The sequence below is a fragment of the Lutjanus erythropterus genome, chromosome 22, assembly GCF_056507025.1.
Source record: "Lutjanus erythropterus isolate fLutEry1 chromosome 22, fLutEry1.hap2, whole genome shotgun sequence".
NCBI classification, from domain to species: Eukaryota; Metazoa; Chordata; class Actinopteri; order Lutjaniformes; family Lutjanidae; genus Lutjanus; species Lutjanus erythropterus.
In genome coordinates this window covers 22367721-22385007 of record NC_139338.1, presented here as the reverse complement: position 1 = coordinate 22385007, position 17287 = coordinate 22367721, and the positions used below count along the sequence as shown (strand labels likewise).

General features: G+C 40.3%; 1 protein-coding gene across 2 annotated transcripts in view; it reads right to left on the bottom strand.

Moving 5' to 3' along the window:
- magi2a (membrane associated guanylate kinase, WW and PDZ domain containing 2a) overlaps nucleotides 1–17287 on the bottom strand; it is a 307253-nt gene that overhangs the window by 263196 nt on the left and 26770 nt on the right. The gene's annotated exons all lie outside the window — the stretch shown is intronic.

Here is a 17287-nt window from a genome sequence, read left to right as displayed (position 1 = left end):
CCTCACAGGCATTACTTCCATCTAATTTGTCTGTAATTAGATGACCAGGATTCATCCTACTGGGTGATTAATTTCTCACAAAGATGATGAGACCCTCCCCTCCCACTTTTACCCCCAAGGTAGTAACCATGGCAATGAGAGTGGCGCGAGCCCTCGTGTGAAATAGGGAACGCTGGACGGACACGAGCACAAACAAACACTAGAGGTGTGTGTCCATTCCTCTCACATGATTTAACCTGATTTATGTTTTTAACTGTGCAATTCTACTAATTTTTAATATTTATGTATAATTGGAAATATGGATAAAATCTTATCACTCCCATGTAAATTTATGTGTCAACATGCAGTAAATTTTACCTTATAGACGGACAGTTAAGTCGACAATTAATCAATTGACGAGAGATCAAACTGTAACAAATTCAATAATCAGTTACCTATAAGGCGAGATAATACAAGCAAAACAATGTTTTTTCATGCACTGGCCAATATATCTTTTAATCTGATAAAAACAAACAATTTGAAGGCAGCTCTGAAAACTTATGATTGTCATTATTAAAATTTTCTGATACTGTATAAACCAAACAACTAATCAAGAAAATAACTGGAAGATTAATGATTAACAAAAATATTCATGAGCTGCATCCCTAAAAATAGCAAGATGGTAAGAGCTGTTTTTGTTTTATCTACTGAAGTAAATACCTGACAAATTGAAGGTACTTCATCGTAGGTGTGATGAGAAAATCACTTTTTATTTCGAGCATAAAGGCCTTTGTGACCTCCAAAAATATCCACTGCTGCTACTCCAGAAATAGTAAACAATGCCCAGATACACAGGACCACTGCTGGACTGTAGCCATGGATGCATTTTTTATTCAAATGCTGCCAACAGCTTGTTGCATATTTCAGTTACAGGGTAACATCTGTCTAAATTTGGCATTTTCAACAATAATATATGGGCTCACATCTTTGCACATAAAATCGCTCTTTGCCTCTGTTATTGCCTTCAACACACCAGCATTTATGAGCAGAAACTTTAACACCAAATTCACACAGAATCTAGTTTGGGTGGGGGTTTTATTTGAGGGTGTGGGAATTATAAAAGTGAATATAAAATGCCTGTGTCACTTCATAAACCACTGCAGGCTAAAAGCCTCTTGTTGCCCAAACATGGAGCTACAACAGTCCATTAGCAGCTATGCAAATGGTAACATCTGGAGCATGTCGGCATCCATCATGCGCACACAATAAACACACACGCCGTACGCACACGAGTAACAGTTGGAGATAGTTGAGTGGCATCTCATCCCGACTCTGCAGGAAACTACTTATGGAGTCAAGAAGCGATGAGAGCCTCCTATCACTTCTAACCCCCACAGCTCAGAACAGATGATGAGGTGATATATGTACAAACATGCTGACACGCAAAGCCCCGAGATTATGGAAATAAATGGAGATGGCTGACCACGCTGTATGCAAGAGGCAGCAGCGGCAGTGGCGGCGGCGGAGAGTGAGATGTTATACATTTAGATTCAGATGCCTCGGGGGGGTCTCAAGGGAGCTGTTACGGTTCGAGCGCAAAGCAAATATTGAAGTGTTTGGTTCGCAACAAAACATTACCGCTGAAAGCATGGTTATTTCACAGATATGTGTGTTTCTGTGCGTGTGTGTCACAGCAGGGCAATACACCAGATGACAGAGCTTTGGGGGGGTGTGGATGTAAAATGAATTCTGAGCAGCTTGGTGCCAAATTTGAATACAGATTGTTTGTAAAGGCAGCTTTTTACATTTTTTTCTTGCCTTGTATGTATGTTTTTTTTAATATCCACGACAGCTTAAAATAGGATTTTTAAGAAAATGAATTTCATTCAGATTAAAAAGGTGATGCGTGTAGACTTCTGATTGGTTTACAACACAGAAACCGATTTCTTTACAGCCCAAATAAGAAAGACGGTTGCTTTTCATGAAGCAGAAGCAGAGCTAATGCTTTCAGAGCAGATGGAGGAATGAGTGAAAGGCTCATAGAAAAGTCACTTCCAGCATGTGTATTCTTTTCAGCAAAGCCAAAGAGAAACAAAAAATGCCAAGGAGGGAGATCATCTTCTTACAGGGAAGCAACCAGGTCATGATCTCTAATCCTTCTGGTGTATATATGAGGGTTGTTTCCTTATAACAACAGAACAGAGGGTCTTTTGCCACAGGCTGAGACAAGCAGGTGTCCCAGTATGGATGGTTAGGATCTTATCAATACAGATACTGATACTGCTTTTCAATGCCGAGTAGCAGTGGGAGAAGAAATCGATTCTCGAGTTTGGAGGGTTTCACGATTCCAATTTTCTTGGCTGATTACAATTTCCAATTTTTTTTTTAAGGGCCTGAGCTGCCGATACCAATTTTGGCCGATTTGTTTTCAGTCTAAGAATTATAATCAACAGCATTCACAAACTTTTCTTGTAAAATTAAATTGGATGTTCATAATAAAACATTGACTGTTAAATATTCATTAAATACTATTTCACATTTCTCCAAAAGTCTTCCAGGTTACAGCCAAGCCTTATTATATTATTATATTAAGATTATGTACTAGAGGGACCACGATCTCACGCGATTTCATGTGATCTCATGTGGAAGCAGATATAAACAAACCGGAGACTGACACAGTGCAACAGTTTGCTGTAGGAAAACTTTGGAGCGAAAAAAAATCACAACACGTAGAAAAACATCAGCAGGTTATTCTTCAGCCAGAGCAGGAGGTGAGATTTGAACTGTCCCTCTGTGAACAGTAGTCTGCTGCTGGCTAACATTAGCATGAAGGACTAGAAAGTTTACGCTTACGCTTTTCAATTCCCAAATTGGCTTTTTTATATAGATAAATAACTAGTGCTTGGGCTTTTAGCTCAATGCCAACATATAATAGGAATTCCCATAGACGCGCTGATTAAAATTAGCATCACAGTCGTGGTACTATCTTCACAAACTGACCCATTTTACATTTAACATGTCTGCTCATACTTTAGGGTATAAACTTCCTCTGATCTGTGGAAACAAACTAAGAGCTGCTGACTTCTCTGTCTTCAAGACTCCACTCTGATCAGCTACAGCAACCTCAAGGGTCAAGACTCAAACTCAAAATACAGCTACTCCTTGGAAGAGACACACTGTGTGCCAGCCGAGGCTAGTACATACATCTATATTTTATTTCCTGTTCACTACTTGATGAGCAGGAGCAGCTAGATGTAGCACTTCGAAAAGTAGAGGAAGATTTTTTTTTTATTCATTCTATTGTGCATTTTATTTACCACCCTTATATTCAGCCAAGTTTAGGGTTTTGAAAGGACGGTTTTCAAGTTCAGTTTTATACATGAAGGATGTTCACATTGTGCTGTGTGCAGTTTTCAGGGCCTCTATTCATTTTCACCAATTTTATTCATTTTATTCATTATTTTCCTGTGGCACCAGCTTGATGAGCAGGAACAGTCTCAGAAAGTATTTCATTTACTATTTTTTTCTGCAGTAAAGCAATGATGCTGCTGAAATAAAACTCAAAGACTGACTGACATATGAAGTACATACTTTTTGGAAATATGAATCATGATGTGCAGTCTCTTAAAGTGTATGATTCAACTTTTTCACACAGTCTAGTGTTGATAAAGCAAACAAACATGAAATAAACTGTCATATGGAATCGCAATACTTAAGAATCACGTGCTGGGATCGTCTCCTGAGCAGAGGAGGAGCAGCTTGTCACTAAAATGAGAATGGCTGGCCTGGTTCCCCCTTAAGTGAGCCTGTACCGACACTGCTACGTTCACAGCTATAACATCACTCGACCAATTAGTAAGTGGTACCAATTTTAGTCCCGGCTCTTGATACCCATCCAGACTGTCCAATAATGTCAAGGTAAGGTTGTGGTTCCCAGCTTGGGCATGCGATTCCCCAGAGAGAATGTGAGTGTGTGTGTGAGCTAGCATAATCTGCATAGCTTATACATAAGTGTGCTTTAATGTCTTAACACCCATCTGTTTCTTCAGCACTAAAAAGTTAACGTCTACCAGTGAGTTAAATCAATTTGCCAACATATGACATGGGCCAGAAGCAGCTGAATAATAGCGCCAGCTGTTTGGTGGGTGAGGAAACCTTCTACAAATGCTACAAAGCCAGAAAGTTTACACAAATTACAATGTAAACTCAATTCTCTCTGTGCAGAAATCACAAAATTCCCATGCATGCCAAAAGAAGCTACAATGATGCACGCCACGTGAGAAAACATACGAATGCGTCATGTGAAAATGTCTCCATCACTGCTCTGTGAAACATTGTGCTGCTGACCTTTGAAAGAAGAAGCTGTTACTTCTTGCAGGATCTTGAACAAAACAAAAAACAAAAACATCTTGGGCTCTACAGACAGAAGTAACCGGCAATAAAGATAAAAATGTAACTACAATTCAGAAATACATGTATACAAAATTCCTGAAGGCATGAGTTTGTTTGTGCGTGAAATATGGAGAGCAAGGAAGAAGAAGAGACATGCAAATATACCTAAGTGTCCTCGGGTGTGTACTGGCCACTAAAGTCTCAAATCAAGAGTCAGAAGTGTTTGTAACTCTTATTCTTGTGTGGACAGTACTTTGTTTCTTACTGCACACACTCAGAGAGTTTTTTTGGAGTGCGACCTTCCCACAACCTGGCAAAAACAGTAGCCGCAGCAAAGGTTACAAAAATGCAGTATTCATGGAAAGATAACAGCCTGCAGCCATTTGACATTATTCAGAAAACTATATTCTCCTCTGCAAGCCTCTGAGAAACGTCTACCTCCATTTTCACTTTCTTTAGAGCCAAGGCCTGCCTGCCTGCCTCTCTGTGTGTCAGATGAAATTTGGAATGCACTACTTTCTCCAAATCAGATCTGCTGAGAGCAGCACCTCCACTTGATTGAATCTCAACCCAAATTTCTGTTCCAAAGGACACAAGAGTGCCACAGATGGAGAGAGGCCAGTGGCGAGAGCGCAGGGCCGTACTGGCCGGCTCCCAGGTGTGAGTGCGAAACTGGGGTTTGATGAAAAAAGGCAGCGAGCTCGTTTGACATTTCTTGGATAAATCGATGTTAGAACAAGACTAATAGTCTACAGCAGGGGTTTTCAAAGTGTTGATGACTGAGTGCCAATTTAGGGAGCCAGCTTATGATGGAAAACCCATCAACTTGTAAAAGGACTTGTGACTGATGGTGTTCAACAAAGTTTGCAGATAAGCCGGATCACGTTATCTGTCCTCCAAGATCTGAAGAAGTTTTTTCCTGCAACCTTTTTTTTCTCTTCTCCGCTTTTCCATCTTACTTGCACGTAAAATGTATGAGTTGTCCAGTGAAAACAGCACAAGCATTGATGACAGAACGCAATTCGTACAACCCTCACAAGGTGCCACTGATCATCATACAACCAGTAACTTTCTGCAAGTTGTTGTATCTACCCTGACGTACGCTTGTTAGGGGGGTTTGGGTTCAAACAGTAGCTGAGTAGAGTATTAAATGTTGGCTACCACAAGCCAAAACTATTTAAATAAAAGGTTGAAACGATGCAGCAGTGATGCAACAGAACGTCAATGATCTGTCCGCCATGGACTAAATTCAACAATCATAACGTTATTTTTAAGTAACTCTTGATGCAGAGTTGGTATGAAAAGACAAGACATATGCATGCTGTGCTTTAATGACAATCCATCCAGACATTACCATGCCAGGAGCGACGCTGTGAGCCTGGCTAATAACATATTTGTGGATTTAACTTTACAAAAGACCTGCCTCATCAACTTTAATCATAAGAAGTGGCTGCAACATGTAAGAGCATCTCATCCTCCTCTAATTGAGACCCCAAAGATTTGCTGTTTTTATACCCGTCATATTAAGTGCAATGGAAGTAAGTAGTAGGGCAGTTTCCACAGAAATCAGCATTACTTCAGATTTCTCCTCCGACCTTGAAGGCTGAATAAAAGAAAGGGGCCTCGTCTTTTGAAAAAATTATAATCGAGACTCTGAAGTCACATCAAGCGTAAACAAAAAGCGCCCACAAGTCTCAAACTGAAATCTTAGGTGGTCACAACAATCCTGCACCAGGGCACACAATACAGCGCTGTTCCCTCCACTTCTCCGCAATGTGATAATTACCTCTCCTCACAGCGCTGTCAGGTGAACAGCAACTTAAGGCGCTCTGCAGTGAATCGCCATTTTATCACCCGACTAGAATTACAACGTGCACTTTTAATTTTATTTGATCGTGTGACAATCTGTGACATTTTTTTTTTATTCCCATCTTCAGCCTCAAGCTAAGACACAGTCTCCCAGGTAGACTAGAAACCTGATGACAGGTATGTTTACCCAGATGAAATTCTTGTGAATGCTGTGGACACTGGCAGGAAACCGTGGACACAAAAAATATGACAATTTGCTGGAAAGAAAAACAAACCGTCTCCTGGACTACGCTGTCAAGAGAAAAACTGGACTTGCCAATATTAAATCTCCTATCTCTCTGTCATTGCCTTGCCATCATAGGGGGGTAGAAAACATCACAAAACTGTCCAAGTTGGTAATGTTTGTCATTATAAAGGTACTGTGTGCATTTCAGAGTACTGAAAATTTGTTCAAGGGTTAGCAAGCTTTTTTATGTTGAGAATTCTTCACATTTAGATGTTTTTGTTCAAGGACACACAAAGTACAAAGTACACACTTGTTTCTTTCTTTTCTTCCTACTTTCCTTTCCTTATTCTTACTCTCCACTACACACTCTTATGTTTCTGCTTTTGTCGTGGATTAGAAGTTACAGACGACGTGCTGTCAGGCTCATGTGGCACACTGGGCCTCATGCAAGAACCATTTAGGAGAACTTGTCACATTCACCGTTTTTCCTCATATTTTGAATTTTCTTTCAGATGCGAACACAATTTATGAGGTCCAGACCTGTTGTGGGAGTCGTGCAGTCAATCTGCTGTTATCTACACTTTAATTTTTCCACTAATGACTGTTTAAAAAAAAAAATACACATAAAGCATGCCATCATTAATTTAATGATGTATTATTAGCTACTGTCAGGTATACTGGCCGTCTATCTTCACATGCAGGTTTATGAAGGAAACAAACTCACATATTCTGTCCTCTCTCTGTGATGGAAACTTCAACTTGACCCCCTCCTCCTGCTGCAGCCATTGATCGTCTTGCTGCAGCGAGCTGTTTTATTTTTATTTTCCTTCGAAGCCATTTTTATATCAAGTCATCTATTCTTCTTCCTTATTTCTGTGACAGTACGACCCTGAGATAACACAACATTAACGGCACTTGTTTTTCCAGTTCTTTGGCTTCAGCTGCTCTCTAATTCCACTGCAAACGCTGTTAAAATGATTTTCCTTTATGGATCTCTGAAAGCAGAACTTCAAACTTCATACTTGTAAATTTCTTTTTTTTCCACTCTTTGATGCCATTTTCATGAATGAAAATTTGGCTCGTACAAAAATAACACAATTTGGATTCAAGGATTATGTTGCTGATGACGAGTCTGGGAACCAGATGAATCTGCCGAGCTCATGTTTTCATTTACTCCAGCATATATTCACATTTATGAAACAGTCTGGTGATGCCAGCTAGTTGACAAGATTGGAAACAAAAGACAGTGGTTTGCAGGATCTGCAGCTCAAAAATCAGTGACACAACCACAACGTCCAACTTCATCCGTCACTACAAAGTCCACAATGAAAGGTACGTGATTGTGTTTTAAACTTGTTGGCTTGTTTTGTTTATAGTGAAAGTAACAAGCAGCACTAAGTCAATGTGATGAATCTCACTCCTGTCATAACTGTCACGATCTCGCTCTCCATTGCTGTTCATTTTAAAAGCTTGTTATTGATTTAATGTCAAATATCACTAAGAATTATAATGTGTACGCAGCTGCAACAGTTGACATTAATGCTGAGCGTGAAACTTTTCATGACAGCGGTCTTTTAACTGATTTAAAGGTGGAAACTGGAGTAGATGATCAGAATTTTACTTGATTCTCACCACAGTGACAGACTTGCCTCTGAGTTTCATCACAATACAATATATTGTCTTTTTTGGATGGTACAGTACTTGGTGATATCACAAAGTTTGCCACAATATTGATCAATATTTTCACTTTGCATCAATAATATTGGATCGTTGAACACTTAATCGATATACTGATCCAGATCGATGTATCATGACACTGCTACCTCTGTTATATTCAAATTCAAGCATATTCCTAACCTTATAAATATGAGACTTTGTGTGATCCCTGTCTAATCCACCAACATATTCATAATTTCCACAATTACAAGATGCATTTTTTGTTTAGTTTCCTCGTGCACAATCCCTCCTCTTGAATGGCAAACGTCAATAAATCCAAACATTTTGCCCTCGTCCCACGGTGAAGCACATTCATTTTGACGGGAACAGTCTCTTCTGTTCAGAGATTAAAACATTCAAACCAAAGGGCACGGTACTTTGTGTCACAGGCTGATTTAATGAGCACTGAAATGATGATACGCTGTGATGGAAACTGTGCGCCAAAGCTACCTAGTTTGACAGTGACAGCGGCTTCAATCAGCATCAGCAAAACATAACCAAGGACAAAATTTTGTGTTGCAACCTTCAAATGTTTTCAGACATTTAGAAGCTCCATTAAAGTGCATTTGAACTGAATTCATGGCCCATGTAGTCTCTCACAGCTGTTTACTGATATAAAGCTGAAGACTAAGCAGCTCCGGAGGGATATGAAGAGTATTTTCGCTTCCACTTGGCAGCACAACTCCACATTCAGTGGCTTCAAAATGTTTGTCTTACTCCATACTGTAGGTAAGTCTCCTTATTTACTACCAGGCAGTGAGACGCAGTCCTTTGTCTCTATTCTCTCCAACTTCAATTGGGAGGGGGCTGTTCCTGCTGCAAAGAGATTTTAATTGCTTTAAGCCAATAAGAAAATGCGAGACAGGGAATGAATGGCTTATGTGCCGCTTCCCGGGCTAAACAGCAAAACAAACCCTCCTGCTCACACAGATTCTCCTCGTCGCTAAATCCCAGAGACCGTCTCATTGTTTCTCTCCTGGGTGAGAACGGGAGATATGGAGGTCACAGCACGGAGGGAACGAGAGGAGAGATAAGTTGAGTTTTTATTTTGACACAGTCGCTCCCACGGCGCCGATTGCTCAGCCTGAATCAATGCAATCGCTCTTGAATGTTTAAGAGCTTTGAGACTCCAGGAACAAAGCAAACAATGCAAGAATTTAAATGAAATATACAAATAAGTCGACAAAAGTGGGGTGACAATTATTAAGGTGGCTGTTTTGTTGCTCACAGTTTATCCCGGCTGCTGAGCGCTCATTAACGAGTTTACAGCCTGTAGCTGTCTCTTGTCGGACCGGTGATTAATCCGCCCGTGTGGGTGGGTGGGTGGGGGGGCTTTTTGTCATTTTGTTGCCCTGGTGAGGCCATTTGGACCAGAAGAGAGCTAATCAGTCATCAGCAGGCCGGGAGCTGGATCCCACCTGATCACCCATCAGCATCCAAACTTGTATCAGAGCAACCATGTGAGATAAACACCAACGTCTGCATTCCAGTTAGTTTGCAAGATCTCATAAACAACATGCAGGGAGTCAGTGAAAACAGACTCAGTGGCATGCTGGGACTGGAGGAAGATGATACCAGAAACATTGAACTTTATGACACTGACAAAGACACTATATTTAATGTGGCCCATACCTGATTAGTGGCAGCAATACTGACTACGTTATGATGCACAAAGCATTCAGTTTGCTGCCCTTTTGCGAAAAAAGGAAATATTCCTATTAGAGCTGCAACTAACAGTTATTGTCATTATCAAATAATCTGCTGATTAAATCGATATATCATCTTGCAAAAAATGCTCACTGCAGTTTCCCCAGAGCCCAAACTGTCATTTTGCCTAACAGTCCGAAACCCAAAGACTCTTCATTTGGTATCAGATATAACAAAGAAAAGCAGCAAATCCACAAACATTTAAGAAGCTGGAACCTGTAAATGTTGGACATTTTGCTCGAAAGAGGACTGAAACAATTAACCAATTACTGAAATAGCTGGCGACTAATTTTCTTTTATCTGTTAAATGTTTAGTCAACTAATCAAAGCAGTTCTAATTCCTACAAAGCTGTTTACAAGGAAATGAAAATTCCACTAATATTCCCGTTTACATACAGCTGTGCATGCTTTGATTATATAATGACCTACATCCAACAGCATATTCAAAAATCTGTTGACAGCCAGTGTTTGAAAGCAAGTGTGTTTCTCTGTATGAATAGATATGTTGGCGATTCTTTTGTGCATGCATCTGTACGCCAGCTTTTGTTTACAACTCACAAAGCTGGTCGTACATGGGCGAGAGTCTGTTTGTCTTAAACTGAGGTAAAAACTCCAACTGAGATGCATATTCTGAATGAGTTTAGTGTCAAAAGAACGCTCCTAAAAACTGAATAACAACGGCATATCCCACATGTGTTAATTGGAAAATACTACATTCTGAATAAGGCCTAATTCTGCATATCTGAACCAGGAGGTTTACTCACCGAATTTCAGATAAACTGTAACAATTAAGTTTATCCACCTCTGTATTTACCACTACAGCCCTGATCCAAACTGAACATACTGTTTACATGACCTGAATCAAATCCTAAATAGTCAAATTTGGAGGAATAGCGAAAAATTAGTGTGCATGTAAATGCAAAATGAGGCATTTAAGTGACAAACCATCCACCAGTGCTACTTTAATTTTACATGCAAATTAAGGTGCTACAAATTATGGTATTAAGCATTTTTGGAAAATTTAAAAAACCTAATCAAAATTATTTGTTTTTTCATTACCATTGTATTAACTTTTGATTAAGTTAACTTAGTGAAAAACAAATTGTTTTCATAATTTTCACTTGAAATATGAAAACAAAACTGCCCTGTTTCTTATCTACACCACTGGAATATGCCTGCACAACAGTTTCAGCACAGCTCTGCACGTAATGTGACTCATAATGTGATGGAAATCTGTTCAGGGGAAGTCTGTTTACAGTACTGCCGCATGTGTGAAAAAAGTTCACGTGAAGACTTTTGCGGCTCCAGAGGGAGCTGCACAAAATCAGACGAAAGCATCGGTTGGGCGACAAGTCTGGAAGTGGAAAAAATGTGAAGGTGTGGAGTTACAAAGAGAGGGATCTCACCAGACTTCTGTAGCTCGCTCCTCATCTGTGCTTAAGTACAGCTGCTCAGCTGCGTCAATTCTAATCCTTTTAAAAAGTGATATAGGCGTGAATTGCTAAACACTTTTAAGACAGTGGTTGTGAAAATGGGGGTTAAGATGGTGAAATGGTGAACTCAAAGCTGTGAAGGAATCAGGATGTTTGTGGAACTGTAATGTTGGGTCGGCAAAGTTTATATGGAGATAAAACTCGGTGACCACAGAATAACTTTTCGTGGCCACAGCCTATTTGTGGGGCTTTATGCCTTTAGCTTTTACAAGACAGCCGACGAGGACTTCTCTTATGCACATGGGGCGAACGCTCCACCAACTGAGCTACAAGGCCAACAGCTTCCTTCAAATCTTCTAGATTTTTCTGATTTTCCTTTGATTCACTAGATAGATCACATATAACAAAGCTGAACTTGTCAGAACTGGCAAACAAATGAAACCAGTGATGATGGGTTGCAAGCAAACATTGCTTTGTCTTAAGAGGGACCGAGTCAAAATGGTTAGCATTAAAGCCCTAAGAGGGGCCCTGTTCACCCCTGTTACTCTCTATCAGGGCATTTTGTGAGAGAAAGAACCAAGAAACAGAAGGACGACACTTGCTTTCACCCAAAAGTTATTGAGGAGCAAAGACAAAAAGTACCTACAAGTACCGTGACAACAGACAAGACCATTTCTGTGAATTCTTAATTTATATTCGACAAAAATCAACTGGCCACTTCAAGAGATGATTATGTAACTTATGCGATGAAGATAAACTTGTCCAAAGCTTACAGGTTGCATGACAGGACTGAAACATTGTGCCTCTTTGTATCTGTGCAGTACGATGACACGGAAGGTCACTCACAAGGTGCCTGGATGCCATTTAGACCAGCAGGTGACTCTGTTTTGTTCTGCGTATTAGTATGAAAGACACGACAAAGTTTAAAAATAAAAAAAAAGAAACTTCATTGTGCAATCTGTTACGCCTCATTAAATCTCAACAGTCTGTTTAAAAATGACTCATCATTAACTCCTGGCTCAGAGACCTGATTTCAGAGATTCATTACTGGAAGCCTTAAAACACGAGGCAGCAAAAAAAAAACAAAAAAAAACCTGGAAACATGGAAACCGCGTTCGAAGCAGAGAGAGGAATTTTGCTTATTTTCCGAGAACAGAGGCTCTGTTCAGAGACTTTACAGAGCAATTGTCATTTAACCTCGAGACATGAATCCTGCAGGCAGTTGTGGCACTGCTGCTGTCATGTAAATTCCCCTCGGTCCTCGTCTTTAGAAGGAGAAGGGAAACAATATACTGCCTGAATGGTTTGCTCGAACGCTTAGATGAGGTTGCACATCTGTCATAAGCACTTACTTTCCATTGTTTTTGCTACAGCTGCATTCTTTGCATTCCAGTGGCTGTGACTCCCTTTAACTCCAGGGAGGAGGGAGGAGGGGACAAGACACTCCTCTGGACGGACTCTGTAAACCTGGTTTAAAGCTCATACAAAGGTGTCATTTAGCTTCATGTGACACCTTCCTCACTGTGACAGAAAACACTGGTCAAAGACTGCTGACCTTCATCTGAGGTGCCTCGGAGTTTTTCTCCTGTGACGGAAAGTTAGTGGTAAAAAAGTTTTGACATAGAGGAGCTTACGGTGGACAAATAAGCCATGGACTGGCTGCCTGGAGCTTTTTGAACGTGTGAGGTCACTAGATCTGGAGTTCAGGAAAGTTGAATTTCTTTGAGCGTGGAAGTTCATCTTTGAACTTTGAGAACACTATATGTTACAAATAATCTAATATCTACAGCTTCCTAACCAGCTCTCGGCATCTCGCAAAGTTTATTTTGCAAATGGAGCTGGCTCAAGTGTAATCACACAGATTTTCACACTATGATAACTGTCTCAGAAAATATCACAGTATCACACTATCATGGTATTGCGCAATTATAGCTATATTATCCAATTACTATATTTTTATCAGTTACAATGACCATTTAAGTAATGAAAACAAAAAGTTATGGGGTGAACAAACACCTAATTTTAATTTCACAAGATATTAGGTCAATAATTTGTGTAAATTATTATGACAGTCATGACACTTGACAAGGTAATCTCTGTTCATACCATAAAACCAACTGTGATGGAGGCAGCGAGGAGTGATAGAAACGGAGCACAGGTGAACCGGAGCGCGCATGGCAGGTGATGCCTGCTTGTTTGTGCTTGCTTTTGCACTGACAGGTTAACTGATTGTTCAACTAAGTGTCTGACAACATTATGGAAAGGACTGCTACAGTTAGAGACTTTTGTCAAAGAGTAAGAAACAGCCGTCACCAAACTAACATCTTCATTTTAACATCTCCATTGCCAGCTTCATTCAAACTCGACATAAACAAAATAAAACTCACCAAAAACATCTTGGCCCTTTTTTCCACTGATCCAACTATTAACAACTCTGTATTGTTTCACCATGGGCAGATCTCAGGCAGCTCCTCCACAAACACACACACACACACACACACAGCAGCAGCAAAAGTTAACCAGGTGAAGTAAAGACAAAGTGTAACTCGAGGCTGGTAGATGTTTTTCTCGTTGGGCTGCATAATTCCAGCCAGAAAGTTTGGAGGAATAAATCCAGGTGGATTTGGTTTCAAAGTCGTCTCCACAGCTTCAGTGTGGGAACATTTTGAGTCTGAGCCAAATGATTGAGCAGAGCCATTAATGAGAACAAGTACTATACAACTAACTACACAACTAGACCGTGTAAATACCCGTGTTTTGCCAACGGAGCCTAGAGTCAATTTTATTTATTGTTTCGTTTGTGTGGTTTTATTTTATTTATGCTTTGTGTATTTAGGATATTTTAAAATGATTTCCACATTTCAATTCCAATGCCTCATAAGAATTAAAAGTTGATTGTGCTTTTACTTTGCTACTACATCACTGACATAAAATGGTCTTACAATGACAATAACATCATTATTGCAATTATTTCTGGGACAATATATCATCCAAGAAAGCTAGTTATTGTGACAAGCCTAACAGCTATCAAAATACCTTGCCTGGATACAGTCATTAACGTGTACCGTTACTCATTTTGGCACAAGGTTTGATTCAGGCTAAATTGCATACTCTCATACATCTTCTCCCCCGGTCCGTGTGGGTTTCCTTGGTGGACCAACAACATGCAGGTTAATTAAATGCTTCCTGTCTGTATTTGTTAGCCCTGAGATAGACTGGCAAGCTGTGCAGGGTTTACCCCTCATTTAGTCCAATGAAAGTTGGGATACGTTCCAATCCTCTGCTACCTTGCATAGGATAGGCTGGTTTGAGGGTAGATGGATGGATATTAGTGCTAAAATCTGTCATAAACAGACAGTGTTTCTTCTTGGGATTAAGCCTGCAAATATCTAAATTCCCTTGAAAATCATCTAATTAAGCAGGGAGACAGAAAACTAATCTGAATAAATGATGTTTTTTACTAGATTGGAGCATCTTAGTATTTGCAGAGTATTAAACTCCAAAATGTTAGGATGTGGACTGGTAATTTAACAAAATAAAACAGTAATTATTTAAAATGACAGCCCAGGAGCACAGATATCAAGCAGTTACAAGAGGAGTTAAACGGCGGGTTTGAGTGCTCAACATTGCCTGCTTGCCCAGGGCAAATAAAATGTCATACTGGGCTTGTGAATCTAGCAACTATCAAAACGAGACATCTAAAGACACTGGGATGGACAGATTTCACTATTTTCTGACTTTTATAGATGTTGCGGTCCTAGATTTAACATGACAGTTAGCTTTAGTCTTTGTTGTTATTTGATAACCACTAATAACCATAACAATTTGTAAAGCGGCAAGTTAAAATTGACTTCAGGCAAGCAGATTTCTGACCCACTTGCCTGACCAGGGAAGTGAAAAAAAACATTAAAGTTGAACCCTGAGCTTGTCTAGATATTTTCAAGCTCGAATACCAAGAATGACCGGGAGCTGTCGAGTTTGGAAGTCAACATGAGCTGGCTATAAACAGTTTGGTGCGGTTCTCGGATAAAGAGTTTTATGTGCATAAAGTGGCCATTTCTCCACCCTGTGGGTGTAGTAGTAGGAGGCCCCGATAACTTACGAGGCGACACTAAATCCTCATCTTTTCTCACAGTGTTGGGACATGAATCTCAACATGCCTTAGGCCGAGCTGCTGTGATAATTTGCCTAACCACAGTAAAACTGGCTTTCCACGATGAGCAAGACATGCCTCCAGGCTGCACAGCGGCTGCGCTGGAATGTCTTGGACAGAGCTGTTTAGGGAACTGTGTATATCAGTTTGACCTCATTAGTACCACGGGCCAGGGCTGCGGAGTCCATGTGCCAAGTCTGTACTCTCCCTGCTACTTCATGCACATCACTGGGAAGAAGCTTGTTTGTAAGAATGAATGTGAGAGAGGAGGGAGGCAGAGTGTTTGTGTTTATTTGCACAAGGATTACCTTACACTGTTGGCATGTTGATAAGGGCACCACGGTTGTAAGATGAGAGGATTTTGATGTTGGTGCAGGAGAATGAGAAAGTAAGCACCGCAAAACCCACACACTACACACAGCATCCTTGGCATACTAATAACATGTTGTAAAAGTGTAAGAATGCGGGTGACTGCTCAGGGAAAGCATGCTGTGTTAGCAGTGTGCAAATGATGTTAGGGACTGTGTTTTCTCTCCTTTCTTTCCGTGAATAAAAAAATTCTTCAAACTTCCTCCATGCTCTGCTCATCGTGCATGTGGACCCGTGCACGTCGTATCCTCCTCACAAAACCAGTGTGCAACTGTAAAGGTGCACAGCGCAAGACCGTAATGTGTGCTGACAAGAGGCCAGGACTCATATTCATCCTCCAGCGCTCGTGAAAGGCGTTCAGTGGAGGGGAGAGCGTTCCATTTCGGAGCATTTAGAAACGTCTCAATGCCTTCTTGCACAGGCAGTCATTGTATGACTTAAATAAAGAGGGCACACTCAGTGTGTACCAGTCACACAGATACAGGTAGGTGTAACAGAGAATCCAAATTGGTTCTGACAATCCAGAGGAACTGGAAGTCTTTGTAGGCCAGCAACACTGCCGGCTGTACCTCATCTGTAAATACAACAGGTTTACTGTCCATGAGCATTAAACAGTCTGAATATTGTGTCTTTAAAGTGACAGAGTCATTAATGATGCTGATTCATTCAGGTCCAAAAGTTAATGGTTGTAAAGGACCTGGAACCACATCAAAGACTTCTGCTACAATATTGTGTCCAAGCTGAATAGGGAGTTATTTAACAGTAAAGTGATGCTGAGCTCCAAGCAGTTGCAACAGAGAATAATTCTCAATACAATCACCATCAGCTGGCGTTCTAGTGCAACAGAGTGGTTCTATTTACAGAGACAGTGCTCTCCCAAATACTGTAACATCACCATTCTTCTTTGGAGGCCCAGGCTGCAGGCTCAGGGCCGCTTCACATTAAACACTGGTCCTATTTAACCGCGGGACCCAATGAAGTTAGTGGCTTTCAACAAGAACTGTAGAAATCACCAGGGCCTAAATTAAGTGGGAGTGGGAATCACCAGAGGCCCCATAATACGCTATTATCACGACAGGGTGCAGCGGTGCAGTAAGCGATCCTAGAGAAAGATGACTGATTGTTGAGTCTCATTCCCAGGTCATCAAATATGTTTTGCAAACAAGACTCAAATCCAAAGATCGACTACCTTAATGACCTGTGAAAGATTAAACTTAGGTCATTATGTAACTTTTTTCCCAAAGATGAACTATTAAAATGAAAAAGGTGAGAAAACTTTAAATTTCAAGGCAGCTATTTTTGAGGTTTGAGCCCAACTCACAGTCAAAGTTTTACCAACTAATAATAAATTGAGTTAATTCACTTTTCCTCTGTAGATAAACTTGAATCTTTAATCTAGTAAAAGATCAACACTTGGCATCCCTATATCAAAACAATATTGCCAAGAAATACTAATCTCTATTTGCTCCTATAATTACCAAACTGATTAGCGAGCTCGGGGTT